Below are 27,679 nucleotides of genomic sequence, written 5' to 3'. Positions count from 1 at the left end.
AGTGTCCTTGGGGGCATCAAGAAACCCCTGGAGCATGCCTCATCTGAAGCTGTCACTACCACCACGTTGGTCTGTTGCGGAAGCTATCGATCCACTTGCACCGCATTCCCATTAGTTGCAACCCAAAGGACGTGACATCTTGCAGGGAGACTCCTCAGGCCCTCACACACAGGCTCCAAACCACTCTTCTGAAATCTGCCTCCTGTTTTCCAGAACTCCACAGAGTGTAGACCCGCAGATCTGGAGAGGAAGGACAGCTGCAGGCAGGCTACAACAGTGGGAGCCGACAGCATGTGAGCAGATGGCTCCTCACGGGGAGGAAGCCCAGATGCTCCGCCTCGCGTAACCAGGGAAATGAAATTAACGCCACAACACGCGTCCTCCTCCCGCCCACCAGGCTGGCACAAGCTCAGAACCAGGACGGGTCAAGTGCTGGCGGACGTCTGACACCCAGAATGCTGACTCGCCGCGGTGCAGGGGCGTGTGCACGGAGTGTGTCTGGAGGCGGTGTGCCTGGACACCAGAAGGTGCAGTGCGGAGGACTGGCCGACTGGGCAAGCTGGGGCCAGGGTTCTGTTGCTTGAAGACTCTCAACACAAGCTGGGAGGGAATCTGAAAGAAGGCAAAAAAGGAAAACGCGGGCAGAATCCGCGAACAAACAGCCCAAGATAAAACAGACCTCAACCCAGGGACAGCCGTGGCACCCAGCAACCCAGCGGAGGCTCCAGCTAAAGCCACCCCTGCTGAGCGAGCCCAGGCACCTGCGGCAAAGGTGGGCTGGAGTCCAGAGCCTCCGACGTGGCTGCTGTGGGACCGTCCTCTCCAGAACACATAGGTGTTGATGTGTGGGGGACGCCAGTGGCCAGGGCTGAGCAGAGCCCGCACCATGGTCCACGCCGTCCCCCTCAAAGCCCTTGGCCCCTCCAGAGCTCCACCCAGGGCCCTGGTCCACCCCGAGTGCAGGGCAGAGCAACGCCACACACACGGGTAGGGGTGCCAGGCAGCCATGCTGCCCCCTGACCTGGGGGAGGAGCCCAGAGTCCTGCTGTTTCTTGGCCTCCTGGCTGCATGTGGAATGGAGGCTCCCGACAGGTGGCCATGTCCCTTTCTCCCTCCAGTGTCAATTCTTCCAGGTCCCTCCTCTGCATCTGTCACCTACATGCTGTCACCACCCTCCACTCCTCCCTGATCCTGAAAAGCCCGAGACAGGGCCCGGGTCAAAGGTCACAGCCTTGGTCCCCTCTGCCCAGTTCACCTGAGGCCCCCTGGGAGAGCAGTGCCCCGGCAGTCTCACACGTCCCCCGGGGCCGCGGCTGGGCCCTGCCAGGTCTGCTGCTGAGCTGCCAGCTCTCACCTGCACCCGGGCAGTGCCAGGGCCTCGGACGCTGTCTGCTCCGAGAAGCACTGGTCAAGGGGTCAGGCTTTCTGCCAGCAGCAAGGGCAACTTCTGCCACTTGGCTGAGGGGCCCTGTGCTTTTGGGGGGACCTCCCTGGGTGCAGGCCTTGGTCCTGTCTTGAATTTGGTACCCACCTCGTGTGTGGCCAGGAGGGAGCCCACATGCTGCACCCAGCCCACAGGAGCAAGGCCCTGGCCATCTCTGAAGACCAGAGTGGCCTGGCCCAATGGACGTAAGGACTCCTGCCCCAGCTTTATTCCCCTGGTCTCTGTCCCGGAGCGTTCAGGACGTCTGCAGGGCCTGCCCGAGGGCTGGTGGCTCCATGTTCAGCGCACACTGAGAATGAGAAGAAGGTGCGGGCAGTCCGGGGGCAAGAGCCCTCAGGTCCCTGCGCACAGCCTGGCCAGCTGCCTGACCCAACGTCCACGGGTGAACGGGAACTTAGGGGACAATAGAACGATTCTATTTGTACAGTGGTGACAGAAACACATCTCTATGCCCCGTGATCCCGGCATCTGGGGGCCCAACACCAGACTCCAAGACACTCAGACCCCTGCACAGAAGGTGCCACCCCCACACGGGCCACACGGGCCCCACGGGGCCGCCACGCTGCCTCCGCACACTCCAGCGCCTCTGGCCGGGCGTTGCAGCTGCTCTGTAAACAGCAAACACAGTGGATTGTTTAATGAGTAAGGACAAGAGCACATCCGTGCTCTCTCCAGAGGACTTCCCGAGTGTTTTCGGGTTCTGGTTGGTTGAACCTGAGGACGCAGAACTTGCGGGTGCCGAGGGCTGGCTCTTGTTTGTCAGAACCCGTAGAACTGCGTGCAGCTACGTGAATCTGCTTGAATCACCAAAACACAACGCCATAGAACAGTGGCCTGAACAGCAGCATCTTGTCGCCCAGCGTCCCCGGCTAGACGGGGGGCAGATGGGATCCTGGTGGGGACTCTTCCCTCCTGGTCTTCTCACTGCATTCACACAGGAGACGGAGAGACGAGCCCTCTCGGTGTCTCTTCCCATGGGGACACTGGTCCTATCAGGTCACAATCCCCTCAGACCCACGGGGGCTGGGGCACACAAGCGTCCAGGGCACAACAGCTACAAGAGGGAGCTTCACTGTGTGCAGACTTCTTAAAAACCTTGTCCATGCTACCGACCCCCACCCACCTTTCCATGCCCCACCTGACAGGCCACACGCCCCCAGGAGAATAAGGACACGCAGTAGGGCAGGGAGACCACCACTGAGCATGTGGAACCACCCGCTAGTCCCGTAGTGGGCAAGCAGGCTGAACTACGAGAGCTGGATTCCCCAGATTCATGCCAGAGCTTAGTGGGCACTGGTGGGACAGAGGCGAACCAGGCCCTCTGCATCCAAGGCCTCCACCGTGCTGCAGCGAACGCTAATAGTTTGCCTGGAGTAGTGCAGTGCACAACCCACACAACCACACGCAGCCCTCTGTGAGGTCACCTGATCCTTGGCTTTAAAGAGTTTCCATCAATGCAATTTCAATTCTTTAAGTGCCTCATCTTCAAAAATACCTGGACACACCAGGAGTCACAGTCAACAGAAGGAAAAGACACCACTCGCAGAGGCAGACCCTCAAGAACTTCTGATAATGTCCTCATCATACACAGAGGACAAGAAACCAAAGGTCAAAAATGTGAAAATAACCCCCCCCCCCAAGAAAACCTCCTAGAATGGAAACCCATGATAACTGAACTAGACTCGCCGAGCCCATTTCCCTGTGGACCAGGCACAGCAGAGGGGAGAGCCTGGAGGGGGAGCAGAGGGCGAAGGCCTGCTCCGATTGCTATGGCCCCAAAGGGGTGAGAGGATCAGTACCTGGCTGTAATGGGGGTCCAGGACAGTCCCGCAGAGGCCACAACTGAAGCACTAGGCTTCAGTAGGTGTAACCGGCTCACTGGGTGCAGAGCGAGCATCCTGCCGCGTGCCGCGCACCAGAGGTGACACCCAGGAAGCAGACTATGCTTTTGGTTTTGAGATAATCCTCACTATTTGCCCAGGCTGGCCTCAAACTCATGAACCCAAGCAGTCTTCCTGCCTCAGCCTCCCAAGTAGCAGGGGTGCCAGGCACGTGCCACTGCCCTCAACTAGAAAGTGGGATTTTTAAATAGATATTGCCATCCCCCTCTTACCAATAGGGGATGTGTCCCAAGACCCTCCTGGACGTCTGAAAACACAGGAAGTACCAAACCCTACAAGTACTATTACAGTTCCCTAGTTTCAGTTATAGGCAACTGTGGTCCAAAAATATTAAATAGAAAATTCCAGAAATAAGCAATTCATAAGTTTCACTTTTTGTTTACTGTCTGAGCAGCTTGATGAGATCTTGCACGTTCTGCTACATCCCACCAGAATGCGAGTCATCCTTTGTCCAGTGTGTCCAGGCTATGCACTGTACCGCCTCCAGTCACCAGCAGCATCTCAGTTATCAGACCAGCGGTCACAGTACCTGTGTTCAAGTGATCCTTATTCAACTATGACCCCAAACTCAAGAGCGAAAGGTCGGCCATTCAGATACGCCAAAGAGAAGCCCAAAAGTGCTTCTTCCAGTGAAAAGTCAAAAGTTTCTGACTTACTACAGAAAGAAAGAAGATCCAAAGCTGAGGTTGGGAAGGTCCAAGGTAGGTCTGTCTGTGAAACCGTGAAGAGGAAACAGAAGCGTCTGCCAGAGGAAGGGCAGGTAGGGCCAGCGGAGGTTTTAAGAAAGGGCTCTCCGTGCAGCTGTGGCTACAAGATGAAGTCTGACTGCTGTATCCGTCATTGCTGTCAACGCCAACCGGGCCTGTGGACACATTGAGCCATCCCGGTGTGCAGGATGGACATGGACAGAGCCAGAAGGACCAGCCGCAGCTCCCAGGGAAACAGAGCCAAGAGGATTGGAGATGGTAGGCAGGCAGGTGGCCGAGAGGCAGAGGGCCGACAGATGAGGGTAGATGATGGACAACAGATGACTGGTGTGCTGAGGTAGTGGGTGATGGAGGGACAGTAAACACATGATAAATGATAGCTAGGTGATAGATGGGTGACAGGCTGTTGCTTGAGGAGGGTGGCACTGTGGGGAGTCCGACAGCACACGACAGGCTCGCAGGCCGGGATCCAGGGCATGGCTGGGATGGAGCCCAAATCCCACGGGCTGGCAGACTTCTCTCTTCCCGTGGAGAGCGGCCACCTTGTTCTCTTCAGCCCTTCAACGGGTGCTATCCACCCCATGATAGATGACCATGTGCTTCGCTCAAAATTCACTAATTTAAAGTCGCTCTTATTTGAAGCCGCAGCAGCAACACTCTCACATTTCATTGTGACTGTAAGGGTCCGGCGAAGCGTCAGAGGAAGAGACCACCAAGAGACTGACTTTATGCAATAAGCAAGAGGGAGTTTATTAGGATCCGATTTCAGCACGCTGAGGCCCCAGGCCGGCTCGCTCAAAAAGGGAGAACAGCCCAGAGCCCAGAGCAGAGGTCAGGCAGAGCTTAAGTACACTTTTTGGAGTGGGTGGGGGCTTTGCATACATCAGAACAAATCATCATGAGGCGTGGGAAAATTGAACAACAACTCTGAGACATGATTAGTTCATTCATTGACGGGAACAGGCTGGGCAGGGGTGATTGGTCACTTCTAAGCAGGGTACACATTCAAACTGATTGGTTTTAGGGCCTAAATGCCTACGTGACATACTACACAGAGTCCCAAGTTATTAGACAACCAGAGGAGCCAGTGAGAATATTTACTGGGCAGTTCGGGTATTGTCCTAACAGCTACAGGGATTACAGGTTTGGGGGGTAGCAGAGGAATTGTAACAATACTTCGTCTTTTACTTTTTAACCCAAGCCCTGCAGTTTAGAAACTTTACAATGCCCGGTCTTTTACACTTTAACTCAGGCTCTGCGGCTTAGAAACAGCTTAGAAATTTTACCCTTACAGTGACGAAATGTCTGGGCACGGTGGCCAGCCAGGCCGACACATAACGGACCGTCCCAGAGGGCATTTCTTTAGCGAAGGCAGACGAGCAAGACACGCAGAGAAGGAATGCGAGATGCGGTGGCAGCCATGAGAGGAGAGGTTCGCGGAGGGAGAGGGCAGGCAGGCACCCTGGACCAGCCCCGCGGCCGGAACGCCATGCCCTGGGGTTGGTAGAGCCAGGGCAACGCCGTCACCACGGTGCCCGCACACATGTGTGCACAAGCCTGGGATTTGACTGTCAGTTCTAAAGTTTCTGTGGAATTACAAAAAAACAGGAATTGCCGCGCCCTCCTGGAGAGGAGTGAGGGGATGTCCGGCCTGAGATCCCAAGACTCCCTCAGAGCTGCCTCAGGGCCGGGTGGCCCCCGGGAGGGCTGGCCCAGCCTGCGGGAGGCTCCGGGTTCCTCCCCCAGCACGGCAAAAAATGATTTTTGTTTAAAATAAAACTGTCACAAAGCAGAGAGTGTGGCCCAAGCATTACCCGCACAAGGTGGAGACGGGGCCTCGACCATCTTCTGGCCAAGAGAGGCAAGAATCAGGAAAAACACTTAGGATCATTGTGGGGAACTGATCATCCACAGAGGAGGGGAATATTAATCAGACTCTTTTCACTGTCCCCAGAAATCAATGCCAGGAAAAAAAACAATGAATTAAAAGTCAGTACCAGGTGGATCAAAGACTTGGCTTTGGGAGACAAATGCACCCTCTTCTAGAAAAGCCCGCAGGAGGTCTCACGTGGCCTCGGGGGAGAGAGGCATCACTTCAGCAGGACACAAAGGACCCCAGCCAGGGAGGGAAGGAGGAATTAATTGGACGGCATTAAGATTTGGTGCCTCTGTTTGATCATCACAGCATCAAAATGAAAAGACAAGCCACAGCTGGGAGACGCTGCGGCACAGATAATTGGCAAAGACTCATCTAGGAAATATATAAAGAACTCGTGTCTATTCACTACGGAGAAGAACAAAACGCATTCTTTTAACATGGACAAAATACTTGAGCAGGTGCTTCACAGAGAAGGAAATTCAAATGGCACATCAACAAAAGTGGTTTGCAGAACCTCCCTCGCGGGTACACCGGGAAATGCAAATCAGAACAGGAGCGTGAGCTCATCCTCACCTACACACCGTCCAGGTGTGAGGGGCGGGGGCGGGCGGAGAGGGCCTGCCTACCACAGGAAAGAGTCACCACCTGGCAAAGCCCAGCAGTGGTGCAATCGCACCCTTGATAGCTGCCACTCTTTCATGGGATGTGGAAATAACAGCCACCGCGGGAAGCCACCCCGCCGCCTGGGCAGGTTGACACTGCACACACCCAGCTCTGTCCCTGCATGCAGACACACGGTGAAGATGCTTCTCTTTCTCTTCCTCACTATGCTGCTGGGCTGGGCTGGGCTCCCCTGGGCTCCAGTGACCCTCCTGCCTCAGCCCCTGAGTAGCTGGGACCTGGGTGCCGCACACTGTGGCATCTGGGCAGAAGGCCACTGTCAGATGTTCCCAGGAGCACGGTTTTAAAGGAAGGGTAGGCAGATGATGACGGACACTGCCCATCAACAAGAATGAGCAGGCTACAGCCACCGCATCTAGAGATCAGGACCAGTCTGTCCTGCCAACCCGTGAGACCTGAGGGAGCCATGCGGGTGGAGCAGGCTGGGCAGAGGGGCCGGGCAGAGGGGCTGGGCAGCTCCTGGCACAGGTTGGATCCTGGTCCAACGAATGACAAGGGACAAGGACAGCGGGCATCCCTAACACGGCACCGTGCCCTGCAGCCCTGGGGCCGGCCTCACGCTGGGAAGAGTGTGCACAGTGAAAACTCAAGACATCAGGGCCAGCGCAGCCCGGCCAGACACAGAGAAGATGCCACTTCCCAAACCCTGCCAGGGGCAGTCACCCATCCTGGGGCCACAGGCTGTCACGGGGGGGACCTCTTAAGGACACCAAGGGTTCTCCTGCAGTGGGCCTTGGCTGGCTTCTCCTACGAGGCTCTTGAGAGCTCGAAGGCCGATGTTAACACCTCACCTCCCGGCCCAGGGACAGAGGTCTCCTCGCCAGCCCCAGCTCCGCCACCTGCCCTGTCCCCACAGAGCCTGACACCTCGGGCAGCCCTGTCTCCTCCATTGGCCGGCCATCTCTCCCCCTGCTTTTACCCCAGGCTTCTCCTGAGTCAGCCCTGGGCCCACTACTGCAGATCCAGAGGGGAGAGAGACCCCTGGCCCCAGCTCCTCCTGTGGCCGTGGAACTGCTCAGTGCACCACCTGTGCCCAGGGGTCCTCAAGACCCAGCACAGGAGCCACCTCCTCCAGGGAGCCTGCCCGGTGCCCTCCATGCTCATGCACAGGAGCCACCTCCTCCAGGGAGCCTGCCCGGTGCCCTCCATGCTCATGCACAGGAGCCACCTCCTCCAGGGAGCCTGCCCGGTGCCCTCCATGCTCATGCACAGGAGCCACCTCCTCCAGGGAGCCTGCCCGGTGCCCTCCATGCTCATGCACAGGAGCCACCTCCTCCAGGGAGCCTGCCCGGTGCCCTCCATGCTCATGCACAGGAGCCACCTCCTCCAGGGAGCCTGCCCGGTGCCCTCCATGCTCATGCACAGGAGCCACCTCCTCCAGGGAGCCTGCCCGGTGCCCTCCATGCTCATGCACAGGAACCACCTCCTCCAGGGAGCCTGCCCGGTGCCCTCCATGCTCATGCACCCAACGTTGAACCGACGCCCCTGCCCCCGTCAGGGGGACAGTCTGCACTGCTGCTCCTGGCCTCTCCGTGGTGTGCACCAGGCATGGGCTATGGGGAGGGCTGTCTAGCTGGTCTCTGGGGGCAGCCTGGGGTGCAGAGCAGGGGGCTGCTGGGAGGCTGTCCTCCTCCAGTGCTGCAGAGACCATCCACCTGGGAGAGCCCCTCCTGGACCTCGGGGGTCGGAGCCAAGTGCTCACCCCACCCCCACCTCATCGTCCCGGCCATCCGGCACTTGCTGGGTCCCTTGCCCACAGACCCACCATCCCTCTAAATGCACATGTGTCCAGGACACCAGATTGCGGTCCCAGCAGGGCAACACCCAAGGGCTCTCCACAACGTCACCATGAACTGGGGCACACGGGGACCTCAGAGCCTCTTTATCTCCACTGACCAGTGTCATCCAGGTGGATGGATGGAGAGAAGGGAGGGCGGGTGGAGGGATGGGTGGGTGGACGGGAGATAGAAGGGAAGATGAAGGGTGGCCGAGCAAGACGATGGATGGGTGGGCAAATGGTGTTCATGAGAAACTTTTCATGCCTCAAAGTTATATTTTTGTACATAGAAAAGATTACTCAGAAATTACTTTGGATTTTTAAAAATTAAATTTTCATTTATTACTGTTACAAAGTCAGAAAACTAGGATTTTTCCCCTTGAGCTATAAGTTGAGTCTTCAAATCTCCTGTATCTATAAATTTAATAAATCTCAAAATCATTTCTAAAGGGCTTTTTCATTAACATTAAGTCCCACTTTCAAACTTACTTAATAAAACACTTTCAAAAAATTAATGACATTAGCAGATTTAATGTGTCATATTTTGCCTGACAAAACTTTCCAAATTAGTTCTCAGAAATCTAAAAATGTAACTTGCTAGTACGATGGAACTAGATTCTCTTAAGTGGTCCAGAGCCCTTCAGATACCTGATCAATTTCAACTTAAGGGCTGGGGCTGGGGCTCAGGGTCAGAGCGCTCACCTAGCACGTGTGAGGCACTGGGTTCAACCCTCAGCACCCACAAAAATAAAATAAAGATAGTGTGTCCACCTAAAACTAAAAAATAATTTTATTTTTTTTTTTAAAGATTTCAACTTCCTTTCTTGCTAGCTCTCCGGCCATCCTGATGGCTGCTGTAGGTTGGGGGCCGTCCCGCATTGAAGGCAGGAAGATGAAAAAGAAGGCCGCAAAAAAAGATGAAAAAGTCTCTGGAGTCGATCAACTCTTGGCTCCAGCTTGTTATGTAAAGTGGGAAGAACGTACTGGGGTACAAGCAAACTCTCAAGATGATCAGACAGGGCAAAGCGAAACTGGTCATCCTCACCAACAATTGTCCAGCTTTGAGGAAATCTGAAATAGAGTACTATGCCATGTTGGCCACTGGAGTGTGTCCATCACTCCAGTGGCAATAATATTGAACTGGGCACAGCATGTGGAACATACTACACAGCGTGCACACTGTCTATCATGGATCCAGTGATTCTGATATCATTAGAAGCATGCCAGAACAGACGGGTAAAAAGTAAAACATGTAAAGTTTTTCTTTAATAAAACTTGGTAGAGCGTGTTTAAAAAAAAAATAGATTTCAAGACTGGGGTTGTAGCTCAGTGGTAGAGCACTTGCCTAGCATGTGTGAGGCACTGGGTTCAATTCTAAGCACCACATATAAATAAATAAAAGAAAGGTCCATCAACAACTTAAAGATTTGAGTCTTCAAATCTTCTTGTTTGTATAAATTTAATAAATCTCAAAATTATTTCTAAAGGACTTTTTCATTAAGTCCCACTTTCAAACTTAATAAAACACTTTTGAAAAATTAACAGATGTAATTAATCAAGTCTAATCAGGTATGGTGGCACATGTCTGTGATCCCAGCAGCTCAGGAGTCTGAGGCAGAAGGATCGAAAGTTCAAGGCCAGCCTCATCAACTTAGCAAGACCATAAGCAACATAGTGAGACCCTGTCTCTAAATAAAAATAATAAGGGCTGGGGCTGGGGCTCAGTGGTAGAGTGTCCTGGGTTCCATCCTCAGTATTAGGGGAAAATCATTAGTCTAAGTCAAGTAGTTATGTGTACTTAAAACTGTAAGTAAAAGACTGACCTGTCTCTCTAACAGCCCCAGTCCCCTTCAGCATCACAGCTGTTTATAACACGAGATGTCCCTTCACATACAACTAGCAGTACCATGGAGGTGAAGCATTTCTGTACTGATTGCAAATAGCCTTTCAGGTTAAACCTCCTTCTTCACTGAACAACCAGGACACCAGGGGGCACATCAGTATTCTCTGAGGTTGCAAAATGCCAGCAGGTGGGGCACACACAGCTGATATTTCCATCCACCATGCACGGGGCTCCCAGACGCTGGTGATGCTTCATTACAGGGGCTTCAGGTCTTGGAGTCGGGTCTGGAGACCTTGACCCCATGCAGAACACCATCCTGTTCCTCACACCCACCTGCCAACCACACCCAGGGGCTCAAGTGGACTTCACATTCAGCAAATTCGTCCATGACTGTCAGGATCTTTCTGGTAAGGTCACATACTAGAGGTGTTAAAATGACACTTACAAGATCCTGCAAATCTGAAAGCTGAGTTGGAATATGTGAACAAAGCATCTCTAAGACAGACTGCAGACATGTGGCCTTTAGACGGACGGGTGGGTGGGCCGTGATCTGTAGGTAGATGAGCTGATGGGCAAATGTGAGAACAGGCATGCATATGGATGGAGGGGAGTCTTATGGGGGTGTGAGGGGGCAGTGGGGGCTGAGTGGTGAAGGGTAGGTGGACAGACATCATGGAAAATTATGCATGAGAGGGAAAAGACACGGAGAGGGGTGTGTGGTCGCGTGAATGGAGGAAGTGTGGATAGGCACACAGGTGGATAGATGGTGGGGTGAGGGAAGGACCCCTGGGGTGTCGAGGGGTAGGTGGACAGGTGGAGATGGGTGATGGGAGGGACGATGGGCATGTGAGCTGGGCAGATAAATGAGGGGATGAACAAGAAAGTGCATGCAGGGCAGAAGCCAGGTGGATGAGGGCCAGTGGATGGGTAGGTGGATGGACGGATGGACGGACGGACGGACAGTCAGACAGACGGTCAGGCGGATGATGAGGGGTGGCTGGCTGGTGCAGAAACGAATCCGTTTTCAGTGTAGAAGACTAGCATCCACTGAGAGCTCCCAGAGGCCCTTGCTTGCCCCAGCTTGCTCTCTGACTTGCTGCTCTCTGGGATGATTTCCCACCTGCTCCGTGAATATGCAGGACTGGGCCAGCCGAGACTGCTCCCACCCCCAGCCACACCCAGGTGCCTGGAGTCACACTTGGGGACACTTGACACCACTGGAGGCCAGGGTCAGCACCCTCTGGCCAGCCCAGTCCCCTGGCCAGCCCGGTCCTCTGGGACAGACTCAGGCAGGGAGGAGCTCCTAGCCTGCTGCTGGTTGCTGTGGAAACACCTCGTGGCTTGTGCCTCTCTTGGCTGGCAAAGAAAGGAGACGTAAAATGATGAAGCGTCACGGGGCCTCGCCAGGGGCCAGCTCTGATTTATCCCCTGACACTTCCCCAGGAGCCAGCTGACCTTTCCTGCCACAAATAGCTTGTGGTGGGTCCCTCAAGGCGGTCTAGCCTGGATAGGGTCCTGTCTCAGAGGAGTGGGACCCAAGGGAGCCAGATAACAATAATCAAGTGAGAGAACAAACTGTCCTCTGGGGCAGAGCGCGGGCTTCTCAGCAGTGTGGCTGGCCGCTTCCCACCCTGTGCGCGGTGAGCGCCCATCCCTGGACATGTGAGGCAACAGCACGTGAAATAATAAATCTGCAGTTCCCACCCAACCCCATGTCGGTTACCCTGACATTCTTACGGAGCTCTGGGGCTCAGGGCACTGTGGGGAAGTCGGGGAGAGGCAGCGGAACTGCCCGGCTGCCTGGCCATCGCACGGCTCCACAAGTCAGGGACAGGACCAGGCATCTGGAGGGCCCAGTGGGCCTGTGCAGCCCAGGACAGCAGCAGGGCACCAAGCCCACCTCCCTCCTGGGGCCCGGGTGCTCCATCAGGCCTCGCTGGGGGGTCGGGAGGTGCTTCCTGGCAGCGAGCTGAGGCCCTGGGGCTGTGGGTGATCCCGGGAGGCTCCACCCTGGACCTTACCCTGGCTGACCCTGAGGCCCACCCAGGGGATCCTCCGGAAGACACCCTGCTGTGGCCTTGCTGGAGGCTCACAGACCAGAGTTGCCCCTGGAGACAGCACCCCGCTGCCCTCAGGCTGTAAATCAGGGACTGGTCACCAGACTGCTGGGGAGAGAGTGAGTGATGGCAGAGTCTCCCTCAGGACAAGAGACGGCAGCCCTGGAAGGCCCGGCATGAGGTCAGGCCCTGGCAAGGGCAGGGAGAGCCTGGGGCACTGACAGGAGGTCAGGAGACCGGAGCTCGCCCAGGTCTGTAGCTAGAGGAGGCAGATTGGGGACAGAGCCAGACCCACCCGAGCCCCAGGCCCAGGCACCGCCTCTCCTGCACCTGAGCCCTGTGGTGTCCCCTGGGTCCCAGAGGCTGCCCCCAGAGGGCTCCAGAGAGCTCCCTGAGTGAGTGGACAGAGGGGGAGAGGGAACAGCCCACGAAGACCAGCCAGCAGCCCACACTGAATCCTTCCTCAGACTTCAGGCCTGGAGAGGGCACTTGGGCCACCTGGCCAGGCACCCTCATTTACAGGGGAAACTGAGGTCCAGGGTCCCACAGCAATGCAGTGGTGCCCAACTCTCTCCTGGTGCCTGCTGGGAGCCATCAGCCAAGTAGGTATGACAAATTCCTTGCCAGCTTACTCCCATGCTGTCTAGTGGAAGGACTTCTGAAAGGTGACCTTGTTCAAGGACCAGGGCAGGATCCGTGTTTAGGGTGTTCCCCCTTTAGAATAGGGCAGTTTAGCATAATAGGAGAGTAGGGTGTTTCCCCTTTAGAATAGGGTGGTTTAGTAATAGGAGATTAGGGTGTTCCTCTTTTGGAATAGGGCGTATCCTGCTGCTGAGTTCCTCTTGAGTGCTTAGGGTCAGACAGTATTTTTTGAGAGACAGAAGCCCATGCGGTGTGGATTTAGGCAGGAGAGGATTTGGGCAGAGAACGGAGTGGATTTGGGCAGAGAACGTGGATTCCCCCAGAACGTGTTTGTAGACGGCCGGTGTGAGTTCGGGAATAAAGAATTGCTGTTTGAATCTACAAGCTGTGTGGAGACTCGTGATTTGAGCCCAGCCGAGAGACTGCGGCATTTGGTGGCCCGTACGCGGAACATCTGAAAAAAGGTAAGTGAAATTGTTCAGCCCCTGAAGGAGAGCGAAAGAATGGGTGAGCATTTCAAAAAACAATATGTTCTTGTTCTAATTTATTTTGTTTTTATTTCAAGTTGCCTGTTCCTAGAACTTTCTCAGGCAAACTGGGGAAAATGGTTGACTCAAAGTTTTAAGTTGTTCGCCTCCGAGGAAGAGAAATTGTTAGAGAAAAAAGGCACCCCAGTAAGACCAAGAACAATTAGGGCATATGTTGATACAATACAAAAATGTAGCCCATGGCTTTTTAAAGACGAGTTATTAAATATATCAATGGGACCATCATGGTATCCTGTAGAAGGATTTTTCTTCAACAAGAAAGAGATGGCTAATTTTGTTTACTACGCTTGTCTAAGATCTTGGTTTTTACAGACATCTGATTAATTTACAAAGCTAAAGTGTTAAAATATCAACCACTAAATATGAAATCAAGTACTCTTTACTTATTAAGTTCCATAAGGTAATATGTTTAAACATTATGTGTGTCTTCATAAATTGGTGAATGGAAAAAAGTTTAATATTGCTTTGGTCTATGTCTTTGCTGAAACAAGGTTACTAAGTGTTAAGATTCTATCAGGTGTAATTTATATACAAAGAGTATAAGAAGTTTCAGTTGGGTTTCAATTACAGTATCATAAAAAACATGAAAGTCTTTCATCTTCTTAAAGTGGAGTAATTTGTCTAAATCAAAAATTTTATAAGGGTTATTTCAGAATGTGAATTTATAAAAAGGGTTAACGGTTAAAAAAGAGATAAAAAGATTCAAGATGTGAAAATATATTTTAATATAAAGGTTAAAAAAAAGAGAAATGTTTCTAGATGAGATAATCTCTGTGTGGTAAAGTAAAAAGTTGTAAAATGCCATTTAAAAAGATTTTGAGGAAACTAGACTTACTTTAAAAGCTTGAGAAAGGAAGAAAGAAGAAAAAGATATATGTACATGGCAGATTGAGACAAAGCTTCTTAATGGAGTTAAAAAGGCCTTTGGTTGAAGGGCAGCCATGTAAACTAACATTAAGCGATTTAAACAGAATCTAAGCCTCGTTTAAAAGAGTGAAGCTGTAGGTGGTGAAAAAGTACGTTTAACAGTACAGTATAGATAATAATTGTAAGACTTTAAAAGGTTAATTTGAAGGTGGTTAAGATGCCTTCATGATGGAGAAAAGATTGCGTCATTCGAAGCCTAGTTAATCTTAAAAATTGGAAAGGGGTATATATCCCCCAAAGATAAACTTAAAATAACCCTTTTTACTCTAAACTTTTTAAATTTGGATTCATCAGGACTTAATGCTGCAGAAAGACATATGTATCCAAAAAATGTACATAAGCCTAAAGTTCTTTGGAAAGATATTCTAACAGGACAATGGAAAGGTCCAGACCCAGTGATTGTCTGGAGTCGGGGCTCTGTTTGCGTGTTTCCACAGGGAGAACACCAGCCGATTTGGATTCCAGAAAGAGTAACCAAAACAATTTCTACAGATCAAAAAGAAGATAATTTGACTCAAATCCATAACAGCTAATATCCAGAACTCCAGCTTGGCCATTCTTACATCTGCGACTGTGATTAACCAGGATGCTTTTTTCAATATCTATTTTATTATTGCATTTTTCCACATCATAAGGTTCTATTTTTATTTTTTGAGCTCATACAAACCTAGGTTAATGGTTTTTTTTTTGATCAGTTTTATTTTTTGACTATAGAGTTTTTAAACATTGCAATGGAGATTTCACCTAGGTAAAGCTACAAGGCCTTTATTATTATCTTATATGTTGTACGTTTGTTTGCACATTTGTGTTTTGTGTTGTATGTCTGTGTGTGCGTATTTTATATATGAGGAGCGCTCATGAGAAAATGGATCCGAATTTTTTTTTTATTCACGTGATTTAAATGGCTTAATTTAAATTAGGTAAACAGCTGTTAAAGATTGTTTTTAAAGGTGCTTAACATATCTGCTTGTTTACTAATTTAAATCAGGTAAACAGCTGTTAAGGATTGTTTTTTAAGGAGGTTAACAGATCTGTTTGTTTACTTTCACCTTTCCTTTTCATTATATTTAATAATTCTTTTCAGGTTAATGTCTTTTTAGCATCATTGCCAGAATTCCTATCTTCATCCCAATGAATATAACTCAACAAGTATGCTCAATCAAGGAGTCAACTTACTTTGGGAGGAAACGGACTTTGGGAGGAGACGGACAGATTGATAGATTCCTCCCCTTTGAACTGCTTACAGAACTTGCCTGGACTATGTAACTACGTTTAGTGCAGCAAATTGTGGTAATGCTGGCATATCTTTGCTGATGGTGTCACCAGTGATCTTTGCTGATGGTGTCACCAATGATGCAATTTTTCCAAAGGAACTGTCAATTGGCTTGGTGTCGTGGCATTTCTGTATCCTCCTCCCTTCTGCTAGTGATGGTCTAAATTTGGGGGCCAATGGCTATATGCTGGACCGGCAGTCAGTGACGGGTATGATCCAATTGCAATGGTATCAACCTAAGACAGGAGGCTGACGCCTAAAGGTCAGTTGCCTAAAGGTCAGTTTTCCCATGACGGGTAAGAACCATATGTTGAATTGGACAACCTACCAGGCGCGGTCCTTAAGCCACATTAACCTCACTCCCCCACTGGCACCAAGGCCAAATTTGGGGGCCAACAGAGGTGAGGCAAAGAACCTCACCCCCCCCACTGGTGCATAGACCTATCCACAAGTATGGCTGTATGCTGGACCGGTAGTCAGTGACGGGTATGATCCAGTTGCATTGGTATCAACCTAAGACAGGAGGCTGACGCCTAAAGGTCAGTTTTCCAATGACGGGTAAGAGCCATATGTTGAACTGGACAACCTACCAGGCACGGTCCTTAAGCCACATTACTTGTTGTTTAATTAATCAGAAGGGGGGAGATGCTGGGAGCCATCAGCCAAGTAGGTATGACAAATTCCTTGCCAGCTTACTCCCATGCTGTCTAGTGGAAGGACTTCTGAAAGGTGACCTTGCTCAAGGACCAGGGCAGGATCCGTGTTTAGGGTGTTTCCCCTTTAGAATAGGGTGGTTTAGTAATAGGAGATTAGGGTGTTCCTCTTTTGGAATAGGGCGTATCCTGCTGCTGAGTTCCTCTTGAGTGCTTAGGGTCAGACAGTATTTTTTGAGAGACAGAAGCCCATGCGGTGTGGATTTAGGCAGGAGAGGATTTGGGCAGAGAACGGAGTGGATTTGGGCAGAGAACGTGGATTCCCCCAGAACGTGTTTGTAGACGGCCGGTGTGAGTTCGGGAATAAAGAATTGCTGTTTGAATCTACAAGCTGTGTGGAGACTCGTGATTTGTGCCCAGCCGAGAGACTGCGGCAGGTGCCCGCAGCCAGGGGCCACCTCCAGCCACTCAGGGCCCCTCCAGGGCCCCACCCTCCTACCAAGGGCCCAGTGCTTGGGCCCAGGCAGGCGGTCTGACAAGCCCCTCTAACACTGGCCTTCCTGCTCAGGTCAGCCACCTACCTGACTTCCCGAGAGGACTCTGGAACAACGACACTGAACCGAGGTGTGTATCTGATGGAGGTCAAGCAAGGTCAAGCACTTCCTAGCAAGCGTGACACCCTAGCGAGAGGCCACCTGATGCTAGGATACAGTGTCAATGGCCTCCGAGACCACTTGCCCTGTCTCTCTGGACCCAGCTGTGGAATGAGAGGCTGGTGCCAGAGGACCACCTCCGTCCCCAGCCTCCACTCTAGGAAGGAGCCAGTGCCCCGGCCATGTCTGGGACGGGGACCTCTTCTGATTAGATGGCCTGGTGCCATCTATGTCCATCAATGTCCCTGGAGATGCCGGGTGCCTCAGCTGCTGGAGAGGTCTCAGGCAGGGACCCTCCCTCCTCACCAGGCCAGCCCTTCATGTCACACCACGTCCCAGAATATGGGCCCCGCCACCTCTCCCCACACCATCTCTGCCCACCACCCCTAGAAACACCCACCTGCACCCCACCTCTCTAACCCCGACCTACAGCCCTCCCCTCTCATCTCAACCACAATGTCCACAATGTCCACGTCACCCACCTGCCCACTCTGCCCACCTGCGCATGCAGCCTACCCCATGCCACCCATCACCCAACACTACCCTCCCCTCCTTCCCCACACTGCCCACCCGTCCACACTGCATGCCAACCAACACTGCCCACCACTCCTCCTCTTCTCCCCATTCCACCCAAGGCCGGGTGCAGACCTCCCCCACCCCACCCCGCTCTGCATCAGGGTGGACCTGTGTCACCACCGCATCCTCTGGTCTCGCATGCTGGAGCACCCAGGCTGGGCCTGATCCCTTTCCTCCTCGCTCTCATTCAGTGTTGGCCCCAAAGGTTCACGAGTTGAGGCCTGAATTCCTCAGTGCAACTGACCCATGGTGACCTCTTGGACAATACCAAAGGGACAGGCAATAGAACAACCACCAAATAAAAAAACGGAACTTTCTGAAAAGTTAAGAATTTTGTGCCTCAAAGGTATCATCAGCTGGGTACAGTGGCGCACACCTCAATTCCAGCCACTCAGAGGCTGAGGGAGGAGGACAAGTCCAGGGCCAGCCTGGGCACCTTAGCAAGACCCTATCTCAAAATGAAATGAAAAGGACCAGATGCATAGCCTGGTGGATAGCACTTGCCTGGCTCCATCCCACCACCACACACCCCAAGAAGGGCCCCATTCGCAGAGCACACACTTAGCATGCCCAGGCCCTAGGCTCAATCCCCAGCACAAAAAGGAAGTTCACAGGAGGGACGAAGTGAGGGAGGACGGGAAGGAGGAAGGGAGGGAGTGAGGAAAGGAGGAAGGGGGGAAGGGAGGGAGACAGGAGGGAAGGAGGAAGGGAGGGAGGGAGGGAGGGAGGGAGGGAGGAAGTGAGGGAGGGAGGGACGAAGTGAGGGAGGGCGGGAAGGAGGAAGGGAGGGAGTGAGGAAAGGAGGAAGGGGGGAAGGGAGGGAGACAGGGAGGGGGGACGAAATGAGGGAGGGCGGGAAGGAGGAAAGGAGGGAGTGAGGAAAGGAGGAAGGGGGGAAGGGAGGGAGACAGGGAGGGGGGACGAAATGAGGGAGGGCGGGAAGGAGGAAGGGAGGAAGGGAGGGAGACAGGGAGGGAAGGAGGAAGTGAGGGAGGGAGGGAAGGAGGAAGGGAGGGAGGGAGAGAGGGAGGGAAGGAGGAAGGGAGGGAGGGAGGGAAGAGGAAGGGAGGGAGGGAGGAAGTGAGGGAGGAAGGGAGGGAGGAAGTGAGGGAGGGAGGGAGGAAGAGAGGGAGGGAGGAAGAGAGGGAGGGAGGAAGAGAAGGAGGGAGGAAGAGAGGGAGGGAGGGAGGGAGGGAAGGAGGGAGGGGGAAGTGAGGGAGGGAGGGAGGGAGGAAAAGGGAGAGAAGGAAGGAAGGAAGAGCAGGCCCACAGTCTCTCCCCTGCATGGAAGCTTGGCTGTGTGGCCCGCCATGGCCAGTTGGGTGCTGGCAAATGTGCCACCTGCAAAGCCTGGAACATGCCCTGGGGCAGCTGCCCTGCTCTGGAGCCTGCGACCCCTCCCTGGGAGGGAAGATCCGTGGCTGGCCCCCAGGGGGAGACACAGGCCACACTCTCCCCCTCTCACCAGCTGACCTCAAGCCCCAATACATGAGGTCATCTAAACAAGCATCTGCAGCTGAGCCACCAGCTGACTGCAGAGAGGGGCCAGCCATCAGACCAGGGAAGCCTCCCACCTGACCCAGTCACCAGCTGAACAAGTCAGGTGGCATGGCAAGCCCTAGGCTGCCCCAAGCTCAGGGAAGCTCTGTGCAGCCAGAGGTGGCCAGCACATTGCCCCAGGCTCCGCCCGCACCCGGGGAGCCTGCCCAAGGGGAGCAGTGGCTGCTGCACTCCACCGAGGGATGAATCCAGCTGTCAGCTTTATTGTCATTGGGAATTTCAAGTGGCAGGTAACACAGCGCCATCTGACACCAGCCCTGCCTTCCAATCTGAGAGACAGATGGTGTGGAGGATCTCATTTCCTTGCTTTTCAATGAAACCACTGAGGAGGAAGGTCCCGGGAACAGCAGGCGGAGAGGGGATGGCACCCCACAGCCGTGCTGGTGGGCGACACAGTGTGCTCAGAAGAGAGGCAAGAGCAGTCTGGCCAGGGCAGGCTCAGGCTGGCCAAGCCCCGTGACTGACCAAGCCTGGCCGCTCTTCTTCCTCCACACAGGCTGCCGACCGGCCTGCTGCCTGCCTCGCTGTGGCAGGGTGGGCAGAGTGTGTGGAAGCCCACCAGATGGAGCCCGCAGCTCAGCCCCCGGACCACACAGCACAGGTGCCCCCCGGCCCCGTGTGCATCCTGGGACCCCTCCTCACAGCTATCCTGTCCCCAAGTCTCCAGACCCAGGCCACCGACTCACCCTGTGCCCACCCCAGCTGAGGCCAGACCAGACCAAGGACCAAGCTACGGGGACAGGGAGGGTCCCAGAGGAGAGTGCAATGCACACACACCCAGCACCCTCAGGTCAGCACCAGTCCCTGGGGCCTGGAGCCTGTGGAAGGGCCCCCAAAGCTTACTTCCTAACTGCTTGAACACTACAACCCACAGAAAAGCTGCAAGAATAGCACAACAACTTTCTGTCCCCTTTGCTCTGCCCTCCACTCACTGCATAGACACCTGCAGCTGGCCCTCAGGAACCCCAGGACTCTTTTCTGGGGATTCAACTGACCTTGGTGCAAAAACATCTTAAAAACTAATTTTGCACCCAGACTGAGCCTGCACAGACTTTTGTCATCATCGCTGACAACGAAGAATAACGTTGTCACACAACATATTACACACAGCATGACCGTGCACTGGGTACCCTAGGAGTCCAGAATGAATGCAGAGTGCTGGAGGGTGCATGTGGGGGTCTGCTCATGCCTTGCCCCTTCAGGATCTGGGCCCACCAACCAGGAGCACTGACAGCTATTCGTGGGTAGAGATGCACATGCACATAACTTCCCTGAATAATTTTCAAATTTTTTAAAAATGTCCTTTCCAGCTACATGCACATAATTTTAAAAAATCTGAACCCCATAAGGAACATGCATCGTGTGGGAGCGGGAGCGTCTGGGCTCATTGGTCTCTTCTACACTAGAACAGCTCCTGCCCCTTTAAGGACACGGGCAGCTTCCGAAGTGTCAGGTGTTGCCCTGGAGAATGGGTGCCATCCAGGCCAGAGGGTCCCATGTGCCATGCAGGTGAAGCATTTTGTGCCACCGTGTTCCTGAGACACCATGTCCTTCTCAGCTCATCAGTGCTGGGACACTGGCGTCAGCCTGGCCTGCGTGGTGGACGTGAACAGCCTCCCGGTAAGGGCTGCGGCTAGCCCACTATAGAGTCTCCCGCACCCTTGTGACCAGCGACCAAGGAGAGCCAGTCCCTGCTTCCCATTCTTGCACTCGATGGTCGCTGTAACAAGTGACCACCAACTTGGTGCCCACGCCCACACAAATGGAGTCCCCCAGGTTCTGAGTGGGGGTCTCTGGGCTGGGGGGGGGGGGCAGTAGGGGACCCTAGGGCCGTAGGGAGGCCGTTTCCCTCCAGGTGGGGCTGCAGGGGCTCCCTGCGCGCGGTTCCTCACAACCTCCGCCTACCTCTGCTCCTTCTTCGCCCACGTCTCCTTCTCTGACTGCGCCGGCCCCACCATTTCACAAGGTCCCTGCAATGACACGGGCCACCTGGGTAAACTGGGACCACCCCACTGTTTCAAGGTTCTCTGCAGATTATATCTGTCAGGAGGTGCCCTGTGGACGCGGGTACTGGGGTCAGGGTGGGGGCATGTTGGGGGCCGCTGTTGGCACCCCCTGCGGGGCCTAACCGACTGCCAAGTGCCAGGCGGGGCTGCAGATGGGGGCTTGTCCACCACGCTGCCCCCTGCTCACCCTGGCCCTCCATACGGAAGGCCTCCTTCTGCCCTGAGTCCCTGTGGCTCTTAAATGTTCCTCTCCCAAATGTGGCCATTGTGAGCCCCTTGGCTGGGCCTGGTGTCCTCCTGACAGCCCCTGGCAGCCCTGTGGCCTCCAGTACCCTCTGGCCAACACGGTGCCCGCTCACCCTGTGCTCTGCCTGGCCGGGTCTGGAGGTGGCCCTGCCCTGAGGACAGGTGCTGTGTGGCCATGTTTCTATGGTTACGTGAAGCTTGTGCGTGGCTCACACGGAGGTTGTGTGTGGCCGTGTGTGCAGTGTGAGTGTGTGCAGTTTGTGTGGAGCTCCTCTGTGTGACATGTGTGATTTGCATATATCGTTTGTGTCTGTGGTTCATATTGTATTGTTTTGGGGTCTATTACTTGTATGGGTATAATTTGTGGGGGTGAGTTGTGTGTTTGTGTTTAGTGTGTGTATGGTTTGTGTGTGTGATAATGTGTGTATTTTGTGTGTGTGGATAGCTTATGTGCATGTAGTTTATGGATTCAGTGTTTGTGTGCTGGTTGGTGTGTGTGGTTTGTCTGCGTGTGATTTGTGTATCATTTGTGTGCACATGTTTGTGTGTACGGTTCATATATGTAGTGTATATGGGGTTTGAGATGCAGATCATGTGTGTACTCTGTGGATGTGTAGAGTCTGTGTGTGTGGTTTCTGTGCATGGTGTGTGTGTGTATGGTTTGAGTGTTGTTTGTATGTGTATGTGTGTGGTATGTGTGCAGCGTGCAGTGCTGTGTGGTGTGTGTGTGTAGAGTGTGTGTGTGGTGTGTGCAGTGGTGTAGTTTGGTGTGGTGTGTGCATGTAGGGTGTAGTATGTTGCTGTGCGTGTGCACACAGACACCCAGAGGGAACAGGAGGTTAAGGGGGGAGTTCTATAAACTGGGCCCACCTTGCCGACCCCCACATTCTCTCTTTTCCAAGAAGCAATCTACCTGCAGCCCTGCCTGGCCTCGGGGCAGAATACATCACATTCCTCAGCAAACTACCTGTTATCTGCAGGAGAAATGCAGGCCTGGAATCACCCAAGTTACCCTGAAGGGAAGACCAGATCCTGAAACTCTAGGAGATAAGGATAATTCCCCCAACCATAAAATCTGTAATCTCTAACAGGCTCCAATTAGAACCAGCAGCATGGGCAAGGTGACCTAGAGAGGTCAAGGCAGCAGGGACTTAAAAGTCATGTCATCCTGCAGTCAGTCAAGTCAAAAAGGTGGACCTGGGAGGGACTCTGGAAACTTCCCTGGGACCCCAGTAAATCTGGAAGGCAGGAGGGGTGTGCTGTCCCTCTCCTCTCTGAGCGGACGCCCTCTCTCCCTTGAGAGTCCCTTCTCCCTTCCCCATCCCTCCTGAGAAGCTCATGCCTGTTACTCTGAGTGACTTTCTGGATTCTTTCCAACTTGATTGCAGGAATCCGAGCCTGAAGCGGTGCCTTTGCACTGCCTGTTTCCCACAAGTGCCCGGCCTATACCACTTCTTCCTGCAGAAGGTGGCACCTCAGATGCTCCTGCCCCTGCCCCCTGCCTTGAGGCTCCCCACTGGAGCCTCAGCCCCTCAGCTCCCAGGGGTCTGTCCCTCTGGGTGCCCAGGGTGGGCCTCACATCGACAGCTGTGATGTACAAGGCTGCGCAGCCTCCACCGCCTGGCTTCCATCCACAGAGAGGCCGCTGGGGAGCTCTTGCAAGTGGAGGCCTCTGGTTAAAGGGTCAACGCCTCTGTGACCAGAAGACGTCTGGGCTTTCGTCCCTCGCAGCTGGACAGCCCCCTGCTCTCGCTGTGGGAAAGTGATACTGTCACACTCCTGGCTGGTGGCCAATGCCGAGTGACGACTTCCATCTCCATACTTTTCATTCGCTCTCTTTATTATGAACGTCTGTCCACATACTTAAGAGCAATTTGTCTGTGTCTGTCCACAAGTGGTCATTTTTCTATGGAGTGTCTGGGGCTTGTCCAGTAGGTTTTAATGGTTTGCGCACACAGGGAACAGGAGGCAGAGGGGCATCAGAAATGACCAGAGGTGACATCCTCTACAGAAAGGCTGGGGACCCACTAGTCTCTTTGGCTCCTGAAGCAGAGCAGAGGGAAGGAATAACGTCACTGCGGGGATCCAAGCCCAGGCCAGGCCGGGGCGGGGCCAGCCACACCCACTGCACGACCGACCCCAGGCCAGAAGCCCTGTGAAGCAGCCTGGGCACCACAGGTTTCTGGGAAGCCAAAGCAAACCCTCTCCAGAGAAGGCATTTTAACCCCAGGCCTCAAACAATCCCACAGACACACCCGAGGAGCCAGGGCCTGGGCACCAACTCCGAGTCACTCCAGGGAGAGGCTGAAAGTAAGTCGCAGACCCCGACCCACCCAGAGGGCAGACACCGGAGTCACCCATGAGAATCATCAGGTGATAGGAGGGGCTACTTGTCAATGAGAAAGAGACAGGCTTTCAACATCAGTCTGCTGCGTGTTTAAAGAACAGAAAGATGGAAAGCACAAGGAAGGACAGAGACCACCCAGACCCAGGAGCAGAGTTCAGGAGGCGGTGGACATTAAAATCAGGCATCCCAATGGGCTGCGCAGAGTGGAACCCAGCCCGAGGGGGGAAGGGCTCCCAGAGCAGGACACAGAGGTCAAGGCCCGGGACCAAGAGGAGCCCTGGGAGCTCCCAGCCCAGGCCACCAAGGGCAGCGCAGGGGCGGTCCTGCGCCTTCCTCCGCAGCACACCCTGAGAGGAGGATGGTGAGCAGTGTCCAGTCAGGGGCCACTCCTAGGGGACACTGTTTCAGAGGTAGGGGGAGCAGGACAGAAAAGGGGGAGCCAGGCACAGCTGGGAGTCTTCAGCTGGTCCCACAGGAGGTACTGGATATAAGGCCCACCTTGGCGTTTGGACACCCAAGGGAAGGAGTGGCCACTAGTCAAGGGTGACCCTCAGAGGCCTGACTCCCAGCAGAGAGCCACACTGGCAGGGAGCACCCCCTGCTGAAGTTGTAAAGGGCCCAGAGTTCTGGGTGGCTTCTCAACAGCCAATGGAAGCCGGAGATGCTGGAGTCCCACCTAGGAGGCCGGGGAAGGTAAAGGCCCATCTGGGGTTCCAGACTCCCAGATGCTATCGAGAGCACCTGGCACCCAAAGACCCTCATTGAAGGACCAGTAGAGCTGCCCTTCAAGGGAAAGCAGCGCAGCCCGTAAGTCCCATCTGGACTGGGTGGGGGGGGGAAGGCACTGAGGGCCACATGGGGACATCCAGGGTCCCACTGTGTGTCTGCCCCACTCCCCACAGGGCTAAGAATGGGGGCCAGACGGCCACACACCAATCAGATGCCAAGGACTGGAGCAGCCCCAAGTCCCCAGGCATGGTCAGCCATCACCCAGGACATGACCTCATCCTGTGCTGTTCCAGGGGGTCTTGTTACAGGAGAGCGACCCACAGGCACAACTGGAGGACCCAGGGCAGAAGACGCCTAGGGGCACCGCGGCCCCAGGCAGGACAGACAGAAAAGGCACACTAGGGAAAAAGAAAGGAAACCTGGATGAAGCCTGGACTTTGGCTGCTGACAATGCACCAGGGGGCTCATCCGCGTGACCAGTGTGTCCTGCTGACATAAGGTGCTGACGTGGGACCAGCCAGAGTGGGGAACAGGGGAACTCTGCACTACCCTCACAGTGCTCAATGGATCAAAGCTCTCACTAAAAATCGAAGTTTAGAAACTAGAGTGTAAAATAAAACAGAATGATTTTGTTTGGTGAGCCTCCCGGGTCCTTGCAGAGCCCCTGGGGTCCCGTGGGCTGTGTGGCCACAGCGCGAGAGGAAATGTAGAGGGTGCACCGTTGTCGGTACAAAGGGGCTCTGGTTGGTTTCCTTAATCCTGGAAGCGAGCTGCTCTCCTGGACCAGAGGCTTTGGGAAGAGGCTCCCAGACTGTTCCCCCCTCCCGAAGGGTGTCCCCACCGTGCCCACCCGCTGCCCTCTGGCACAGTGACGAAGCATGGGTGGGTAAGAGGCTGGGGAGCTGGGCTCCCCCCGTGCCTCCTCTTGCCCACCACTTGTGGCCCCCCCGCCGTGGCAGGGAGGGGTGGCAAACGGGGGTGGGCTCCACCTGAGCCGCATTCACTGCCCTCTGCAGCCAGCAGGGCATGGCCCTCTCTGCCTGAACCTGGGGCCAACTGGCCCCTCCCACTCTGGAGCTGGCCTTCCCTCCAAGCTAGGACCTCTGACCAGGCTGTTAGGAGCAAGGGCTGAGCTGCATCGTGGCCTCTGAGGGCACCTCCTCTGGACAGAATCATTAAAAATCACTTTACAACTGTGTCACTACAGAGATGAATATGACCTAGGATGCATTATATTTTATTTTGATTAAAAAAAATGCAAATGTTTCTGTGGCTCCTAAGAGTCTCGTAGACCCTGGGGCCAAGCCTCCAGTGCTGACAGGTGGCGGGGGCTTCCAGCTACCTACTCCTTGTCCTTTCCTCAGATGGGAACTCAGAACAGAACCATGGACTGTCTGCTGTCCCCAGAAACTCTCCATCCCTGGTCCAGGACTAGTCTCCCTGGCAGCCAGAGAGAGCTGAGTGGTGGCCGAGCCAGCCCAGAGCCCAGCCTCACCAGATCGTCCCCAGCCACCTGCTCCAGCTCCAGGCTCTGGCCGCTACACCCAGCCCAGCTTGGAGCTGCCTTCAGGCCACAGTTGAGGGTTCCCTGTGCTGATGGTTTGTATTTCCCTCCAGGAGAGACAGAGGTAAGAAGAGGGCATGCTTGGTGGCCATCTCACCGCTGGCCCTGTACCTCTGGCCAGTTGGAACAGCTCTCCAGCATGGCCTGACCCTGGCAGCCAGCGGAAGTTCCGAGCCTTCACCCTGGGCTCTCTGAATCTCCCAGTGTCCCCTCGGGGCCCAGCTTTTGGATACCTGGTACCAAGGAGCCCTCAACACAGGACAGTGAAGGGAGAAGCTGGACACCTCCCAGCAGCCAGCTGTTCCTGGCCCCCTGCCATGCAGAAGGACAAGGGAGAGGACGCTGTCCCGTAGCGGCCCCCAGCCATTGGCCTTTCTAGTTCCCCTTTCCAACTCTTCTGTTCACCAACTGGCCGCAGAGGACTGACGAGGCCCAGGTCCCCATCACCTGACCACTGCCTTCACCCCTGGGAGCCCAGGCAGCCCTGCGCAGTTCAGGTGGGCCTGTCTCCTTCCTCCTGGACACCTGGCTCCGCCCTCAAGGGTTCTGAGGGCCCGCCTGGCTCTGGGACCTCTGTTGTCGGGTGGAGGGTGGACTCTACCAACCCTGCAGACACCTGGCCTCGTCCGCGCCTCTGGCTCCCTAGTTTTCACCCACTCCTTTTTGGTCACTCCACAGTGCCCTGGTCCCCTATGGGAAGGGACATCCTCACAAAGTTGGGGGCTACGCTTTCCTCCTCCCCGCATACAGGCTTCCGTCCAGACTCGCCTGCCACTCCCCTGGCCCTCACCCTGACCTTAGGACCATCCCCTCTTCCATCGGCCAGTGCCTCCCATGACCCCTTCCAAGGTAGACGCTGCTGTCTGGGATGCTTCAAGTCCTGCTATTCCTCACACCAGGAGCCCATTCACATCCCCTCAAACCCCCTCCCTTGTCTGCCCAGTCACAATGCGTCTCCCCCTGCGGCCGCCCTCTCCTGCAGAGCAGCCTCTCCCTCTGGGTCCCGGCCTGAGGGCCCAGGACAGTTACCAGGCGCCTTCCATTCCCCAGCGCTCTTCTTCTCATCACACTCCCGTGTCATTTGGGTAAGTGACTTCACCCTCCCCCACACAAGTCTACCCCTAGAGACGGAGTGACAGGTCTCCGCTCCAGAACTTAGATCTTGGCCCAGCACCAGGACCCTTGCCATCTCTTCCCCTTGGTGAGTTCCCTCTCAGGCCTTGCTTCTCAGACTCCAGTCGCCATGGGGAACCCCCAAATCCCACCCGACTCCCCTCTCGGCTGCCTCCTTGCCCCCTTAGCCCCACTCTGTTTGGATCCTGATCTGAAGGCCCATCGGCCAATTCCACCTTCCAACCTTCATGACCTTCTCAAGTGCTCAGGAAAATGGAAGCCATCCCTCTGCGCAGCTTCCTCCTTTCTCCTTCCCTTGGCTCCTCTGGCTCCCCGCCCAGCTTCCACAGCTCTGGGCTCCTCCAGAGACCCTCCGTCTAGACAAACTAGGGACCCAGGGCTCTCCTACACTGTGAAGCCCTGGGCAGCATCCCCCTGGCCAAGGATTCAAGACCAGAGTCAAAGAGCCAACCGTGAGCCAGCTTCTGTCCCAGGACTTCCCACCCCTCACCAAAACTGGGCTTTCTAGAGTCAGCATCACCCGGCACCTGGG

At 54.5% G+C, this 27,679-nt stretch overlaps 1 pseudogene; it reads left to right on the top strand.

The window, feature by feature from the left end:
- The first annotated feature begins 9,236 nt into the window (after positions 1-9,236).
- LOC143642095 (large ribosomal subunit protein eL30-like) lies at positions 9,237-9,636 on the top strand (annotated as a pseudogene).
- The last annotated feature ends 18,043 nt before the right edge of the window (positions 9,637-27,679 follow it).

Source organism: Callospermophilus lateralis, chromosome 8 (assembly GCF_048772815.1).
Source record: "Callospermophilus lateralis isolate mCalLat2 chromosome 8, mCalLat2.hap1, whole genome shotgun sequence".
In the NCBI taxonomy this organism is placed as follows: domain Eukaryota; kingdom Metazoa; phylum Chordata; class Mammalia; order Rodentia; family Sciuridae; genus Callospermophilus; species Callospermophilus lateralis.
The sequence above is the reverse complement of the archived record's forward strand: the minus strand, read 5'-3'. Positions and strand labels throughout refer to the sequence as shown.